The sequence below is a fragment of the Cardiocondyla obscurior genome, linkage group LG17, assembly GCF_019399895.1.
Source record: "Cardiocondyla obscurior isolate alpha-2009 linkage group LG17, Cobs3.1, whole genome shotgun sequence".
Classification (NCBI taxonomy): domain Eukaryota; kingdom Metazoa; phylum Arthropoda; class Insecta; order Hymenoptera; family Formicidae; genus Cardiocondyla; species Cardiocondyla obscurior.
The window spans coordinates 801,643-809,633 of record NC_091880.1 but is presented as its reverse complement, the minus strand read 5'-3'; positions in this window follow the sequence as shown (position 1 = coordinate 809,633).

Below are 7,991 nucleotides of genomic sequence, written 5' to 3'. Positions count from 1 at the left end.
CTTGTAAACGAGCAAACGGCAATTGGAATTAGCAGAAAGGGAAGGAGTGAAGCGTGCCGTGTGAAAACGGAGTTTTGCGCACTGCGACCGGTGCCGTCGCACAATACCGGGGATTAAACGAAACTGCCGCATGGGGGGCAGTTTCTGTTTATCGCGTCATATAAATACGGAATTAATTAAAATTGCGAAGTTAATTGAATTTTTATAACCTTTTTGCTGCCTCTCGTTGCCCACCGTCTTCATATCGGCCGCGTTAACCGGGCGGCTACCAGTTATCACGACGCGCTTTTCTCCACACCGGTAAACGTAATGGCCACACAAATAACATTCTTTTGTGAGGAGAAAGGCCGGGCCTGCGTATCTCACCGATAAAACTATTCCCGACGTTTACGCGCAATCCGCTCGCGCTGAACAACTGTTACGCATTTTTTAACGAGATAATTTCATTGCGGCCGCTAAAGTCGCGTTACTGTTGTCACCGGAAAGCAATTTCTCCGCTTAATTGCGCCTTCAAAAATTTGTGCTTTACATCTGTTTGACAAACCCCATCCCCCCATCGCGCATCTTGACAATTCGCTCGCGGCAGATTCGGCGGGGTGGGAGGGAGATGTCTTTCCCTCAGAGATTACGCGGGGAAAAGGCAGCGGTGGCGGAGAGAGAGGCACGCAGAGCGGCGTTTTTCCACGGTGGCTCATAAGTAAACCTCATAAGTAATCTCGCCGGCGGCGCGTCTTCGATTTGAATTACCCTTCTGTTATTTCTTGCCCGTCGCCGGGCGTTATCAGAAATCCGTTCGCTCGTCGGATTAGCATGTCTGAGGTAGCGACCATCAATTTCAATATCCACTCGATAAATATTCCTTTGGATCCAGACTTCTTTCCTCTACTTACTCTGCGCCGATCACTCCCCCTCGGATCCGACCCCTTGCCCTCCCCGTTCAACCCCCGCGCACCGTCTGGAGATCCGTGAGATTCGATGGAGCACCGAGCGAGACGTACGGCTCGATAGACGGTTGCAGACTGGCTTTAGATAATATCCTCCCATGGAGCCTCGACCGGGGACACAAGACTGCATCGCTGCAACGATATTTCGCTCTTCGCGAGTTCCTGAATACATTTATATGTACGGATACGCCGTAACACGCGTAGGACCCGGTGTTCATAATGCACCGCGCGTTGAAAATAATATATCGTTTGCTTACGACGATTTTTTTTGTATTTATTGAAAACTGCGGCGAAATAAAAGTTGCAGCGAGGCATCACTCTGATGTAAGCGTTATATGTAAGCTAGATAACTAAATTTTTTTCGCCGCGTACTTGTTTAGTGTTGAGTTTCTGACCATACGCAACGCTCGCTCGACTGCCGAATACGCCGGGCAAACCGGTTCTTGCCGTCCGCTGCCCGCGCGTTCTCCACCTTTGCGAATTTCGAGCGCAAGGTGCCGGCCGATGAAAACACACGCACGTACTCACACTACCGCGGCGGTCGACTGCCGAAATCGCCTGGCAAACCGGTTCTTACTGTCCGCTGTCCGCGCGTCCTCCACCTAGCGAAATTAGAAGAGATCTGCCGGCCGATGTAAACACACGCACGTAACTCACACTATCGCGGCGGTCGGTGAACTCGGCAGTCGAACGTTGCGTAAGATCACGCAACAGTAGATGGTACGCGGCGAAAAACGTTTAGATATCCAGTTTTCCTAGTTCGTTATTAGTTAGTAATAATTATCTAGACAGCCACGAGATGAACCACGAATTGGCGAGCTAATTATTAGGTAACGGTGGAAATCAATGTTCCACTCGCGACCAGATCGCGATCGGTAGATCATCCGGCGACCTGTGAATGCATCTCCTCCGCTGTGTATAAACCGATACACGCGGTGTTCGCGTATACCAAGCAGAAACTCTTATCTGCTTCGTTTTACTCGCCTGTTTCTTTTTTCTTTTTTTTTTTTATTTGTGGGAGGGTAACACAATTTAAATAAAAAAAAAGTGGATTTTTGGCGAAAGCCGCAGTCAACTTTTATTTAATATATTAAAGTACAGTCGGAGTTGCGCGCGTTCTTACTATCTTTCGCCCGTTTATTCTTCGTCAATTCCTGCGAAATACGATTTCGCTTACGTCCTCGCTTGCATTCTCTTTCCCTCTGTAACATTCTCTATCGCGTGGGAACCGAACGCGAACTCTTGTCAGGAACACGTGCGCGAGCCGCAATACGGCCCGCCGGAAATGACGCAATAATTAATGGACTGGTATCAATTAGCAGGCGCCTACGCGCGCCCGTCGCCGCATCGGTCGCTAGTTTTAAATCGGCTCATGCCACGCCGCAAATCTCGGGGTCTCGTTTCTCTCTCTTTCTCTCTCTTTCTCCTTTGTTTTCACTCTCTTTCTCTTTTCGCGTACGAGCCGTTACCTATTAATTACGAGAGGGTCCATCAATTTGGCACATTAACGTATCGCCGGTGCAGATGTTGCGCTAGCGCTAAACCGCGTCGCCATATGCGGCGAAAAATGCCTCTTTGTACCTCGACGGTGCGGCGGTTTTTGAAATTTTTTCCGGGAGCGAAAGCGATTATTATCGGCGTTTAATATCGCGCGGCGTTACGCGCCCTCCGGCATCAACCCCGGGCCTCGTGTCCTCAAGCGCGAACTTTGAACCGGTCATTTACCTTAATATATTAGCAATATATTTTCGGAATTTGTCCCGGGGGGTTGAAAATTTTCTCACAGTGATACACGCATGTGGAGAGAGCCGATTATAATTCACGCGTAGACGCGGCGCGATCGGGTGATAAAACCCAGCGTGCCAAAAACGAAGGTGGAAGAGCGAAACCGAAACGTGTTACGCCACAGCTGGCACGTGAGCGGGCACCGTCGCACCATTATTTATAGAGTTTACGGGATTCGGTCCACCGCAAAGGCAACGGCGCCAGGCACCATGCCCTTGAGAACCCCCGGCTCGCAAATCGAGGGTGTTGCCAAGTGGAAACTGAGAAGACGTTACTGTTTGCTATCTCACCGCGAAGACCCAGTCGGTTCTCTGGAGCATACGTTTGCTTATATTGTTGGCCCGCGGTTGCATTCTCTGGTCACATCAAGTTGCCCCTTAAACAATGAGTTCCATATACCGAATGCCCCTCTCGGGAAGTTAACGACTGCCTGCTTAGGGTAATGCGAGCATCAGGAAGCACTGTGGCTCGTAATAGAGGTACACGGACATCGGTCGCGCAATGTAACATTGTGGGAGTGGGATAGTAACTTCGATGTATCATCAAAACTTCTGTATTAGTTGAAAAAAAATTTCAGCCTGTTTCACAAAATTAATTATTATTTTTTTTTAAGTATTTTAAACCAAGTAAAATTTTTTTACAAATTTATTTAGGCATTAATTTTTTTTTATTTCGTATGGTTACATATCTAGAAATACGAATAATATTAATGTGGGATGGTAATACAATTTAAATATAAAAGAAAAAGAATTCTTGGCGAATGCCGCGGTCAATTTTTATTTAATATATCCTATCTTAACTAAATAATTATTGAGATCCGATTGTTTCACGTCGCATAACAGATACTGCCAATTTTTAACGCACGGTTCCTCTCAATCTAAACGCTTTTAAATTCAGCTCACAAAATATCTTTTTAGTTCAACCATCAAATCGGCGATTTTGAGGTTTAATTTAATTTTAATATTTAATTAATATGTCCAGGCAAAGACGGTCTTCGCGATTTTCGAGATCGAGGACGACTTGATGGAAGTACCGTCTATGTCTGGACATACGAATTTAATATTACAATTAAATCGAAAGAGACTAACGTATAGATAGGCGCGGGGGTGGCGGGGAGTGGTGGGAGGAACGGAGCGAGAGCGAGCGCGAGCCTACGTGCCGCACGCTAGGTATATTCCCCCACCACTCCCACTCTCGCTTTGTCCTTCTCCAGCGGTCGCGCGAGCACACACGTACTACGCACGGCACAGCAAGCACATGTCTCCGTACCGAAATTCGCACTTCCGTTTAACGAAAACTGCCCGGCACAAGAACTATCTTCTCCTCTCGATTATCCGTGTGAGGAGAACACGTGTGAGTACATCTCCTTTCCGGAGAGTAAGTTATATTCCGCGTTTATTTCTCCGTAGTAATCTTTTTCTTTCAGATGTATCGCGTAGACTCGCGCAATTCTAATTAACAATTCGGGCTTTTGTTGCAGGTGATCAGCGCGAGGACGATGTCCAGACGATCTGTGAGGAAGGTCTACTATTCTGAGAGGAGGAGGAGGCCTCGGTAAAGGCATCGTGCATCACCGGAGCAACCCCAGAGGTAAGAATCACTTTTATAAAACGCAGAACTAATAGCTTATACTTGTGGCATTTATAAAATTAATATATATATTTTTTTTTTGTTACAGATCGACGCAGCTGCATCCGCGCCGGTCATCAACGAGTATCGTCACCGCCGGTATTAATTATTTTACGAACCGTAGCCGGTTCGTCGGCCGTTTCGGGAGTTTCGTTAAGTATTCGGTCGTATTTTTTTCGCACGGCTTTATTCTGAACGCGAGTGCCGAGCATGGGACGCGCGAAAGTGATCATAGTAAATTTTCGCGATTAAAATCACGGTCGGGGTGTTCGCGAGTTACTTGTGCGCGGAAGGATGGCTCGACACGTCCCATCTGAGAGGAGGAGGAGGCCTCGGATAGGCATCCTGCATCGGCGGAGCAACTCTTAGGTGAATATACATTTTTTTAAATAAAATATTAAATAAAAACTTTTACCTTTTATTTTATTAATTTTATGAACCAATTTACACGTCTACAATAATATATTTTATTTTATGTTACAGCCAACGCCTGAATTCTACAACTCCGCTGATGCTCATGCAGACTGGTAAGTTGCATGTATAATTCTCGTGCTGTACAATGTATTTATCTATCGATCACATAGTCCGCGGATCGAACGAACGACGTAAACACGCATCGCACCCGCATATATGCGGTATTTACATAAGTCGCCTTCTACAATAACGAATACACTTCTCAGTAAGATATTCGGTATCGGGCAATAAAAAGTGAATGGATAAAAGCGTTTGTCTCAAACGCGATATTCGATGTAAATTCCCAGACGACGACCAATTTGCGGAAATAAAGTTTGAGCGACCATTGTTTGCTGAATCTCGCGCACGCGGAAATACCGACAAGACCCTCACGCTTTTTCCGCTCTGCACATCTTACGGGTGCGCGCTTGGTGTCGTACCTTTCCTTTGGACCCTTCAAAATGAAAACCCTTCTCCGTTTGACGTATCTCGTTTAAGCTCGAAATCCGCTTGTTTATACAAACTAAGATATACCGACGGCGAGAGAAATGGAAATAGCAGTAGGGAGAAACGGAGGAGAAGACAAACGCTAGGGAAAAATTTTTCTATAGACGCTTCATACAATTTCGTCCCTTAACCGACAAACTTTTCTTTTTAGCCCGACAAGCTTCTTATTGCGAGAGACAATTCCAACAACTGACGTTCTTCCTCAACCCGCGCGTTCGTCTACCCTTAGTCTCTTCCCTTACCGTGTACCTCGCGCTTTATCTAGCCCCTTTTTTTGGCTTTCTTTTTCACATTCTCGTCGCGTGTGTGATCTACGGGCGAGGCCCCTCTTACGGCTTTCGCGTCTCATTTTCTCACTCTCACTTTTCGAGGATGCCTGAATCCTGACCCTCGTAAATCATAGATATTTTTGGGAAGAATTTTTTTTTTTTTTTTTTTACATTTTTTTAGCAATAGAGCTTTTTCACGAATGCGTTGTACTTAAGAATATATAGAAAATTCGAGTCGAGGGAAATAGAGAGCCGATAATATAGAGTAGTCTACTATCAGGATATAAATAATAATGATGATTGGAATTAGTTGTAGGAGAAATTGAAAACATTTATAAATTATATCTTTTTATAAAAATAACACAAAGTACTTTAGCGAAGAAGCAATATTACTCGTAGTTCCATTGTAAGCGTATCCCTTGCGCGAATAAAAAGTGAAACGAGTTAATCGATGAGGAACGACAACTCGTAGGATCAGGTGAAATTTTGGAACGAAACAGGCATTAATAAATTTTCTGCTTACTTTCGTGGCGCGTCATCACTTTATTACTCGCATCTAACCACGCCGCATATTTACTTCTTGCTTAATATTCTATGCTTTCATGAGACGAGAGACCGCTTTACGACCGCCGCGAAGTACCGTATAATGCAGTTTTAAGCCGCGACTTGTGCGCTCCGGGGACCAATGATAAACTGCCAACAATAATAACGCTTTATACATGATACGGTTGAATACACGTTGGAAAATACGTTATTATCCCGTGCACGATCCCCCGAGCCGAAATAAAATTACGTTGGATCTAAGTCCGCGTATACGTGCAATCCTGTTAATTGATTTAAATTTCGTTAATAATCTCTTTTTCATATTCTCCATAAATAGCCTTCGCGTTACAGTATTATTTACGTTTTATCCTTTTTGGTGTTGCAACAAGATTGCGAATTCTTTTTTTTTACTTTAATTAAAGTTTGGTAGTGAGCACGGGCCGTAGTATAAAGATTAGCGGACACCCACCTTTCCCTCCGATTGTGAGCCAATCGGGTCAGCGGGACCCGCCACTTCGCGAGCGGATCGAGAAGCGTTTATAACGTAATGAAGGAATCGCAAGGGGTGGTGCGGGCTTAAAATAAAATGTGACGTACGCGGAAGCGCATTACGCGTTGATTAAATATTGATTCGTAACCGATACGCGTTGCGCCAGCGTAAGGGGCTTACGAGATTTCCGCCTTCATTTCATTCTCCGCATATCGTCATGGAATTTTCAAATATATTCGTTCGTTTCTCGCTCCGCAGAGTGGATCGAATCAGAATCTTGTCTGACGCAATGACGACGACTATTCGAAACTAATTTTTTTTTTTTTTGCCTTCTTCCCCGTTCTCGTTCAGCCCTTCGTTCGCCGTCGCGACAAATATCCCCCATTTTTTATTTTTTTTTTTCTTGCTTTTCCTTTGTTTATTGTGTCTTCTTATTCCTTCGCCAAGAAACTCCTCTTTCACTATCCGCGCTGAGGCGGAACCTAGACGCGAACGGTCCTAGATGCGCCAGCAGATTGTAAATTTCTTTTAAAAACCAATCTCCGTCGTACTTACAGCTAATGTTTTTCGGAGAATTGCAATTTGCGCCTTAAGAAGTGCTATAGGAAGGACGATATATTTCTCTAGATTTTTTAGATAGCGTATCTCTTTGATAATGTTATGCGGCTATGACTGTGTTAATTCTCTGACCGTAATACAATAACCCGGCGACACCTCGGGCGACTCACAATTTATCGCCGGCCTCCGCCGCCACCGGGACCGCTGTCGTTCGATCGGGATGCCGCCGATCCCCTTCACGGGAACTAAGGCTCGCGCCTTACAATTGTTCTACGGTCAGGTCGCTCGCGTCACTCGGACCACCGACAGAGTTCGCGAACGTTGGTTTTTTTTTTCGCTCATCTGCTTTTCGCGCGTCAGCCTCGTCCCGACTCCGAGACTGTCAAAGCCGACACAGCGATACCGCGCGATCACTCTGTGACAACGTCACAACGTACTAATTTGGTTGCGTAAAAGAGAGGCTGCCTGTGACAAATAATTTCTTCACGCTCGCAATAAAGCGTTTCCATGGTTTGCAATTTAATTTTAATATAAAAAAAAAAAAAAATTGTTTAATCGTACGATATTTAAAAATAGTTTTTTTAGTTAAGATCTGATAAGAAAGATTTGAAAAGTAATCCAATAGTTTCTCTATACGGTCTTAATTTTTAAGCAAGCAAATAAAACGGCGTTGTGCATAGGAATTCATTAACTAGGCCGGGAATAATTACGATTGTCAAGTCAAGGCGTAACAAGATCTCAGACGAGCATAATTATGGCTATCAGATTCGGAGCTAATAGCTCTGCATCACCCCAAGCGCGGAGTATTGTTGC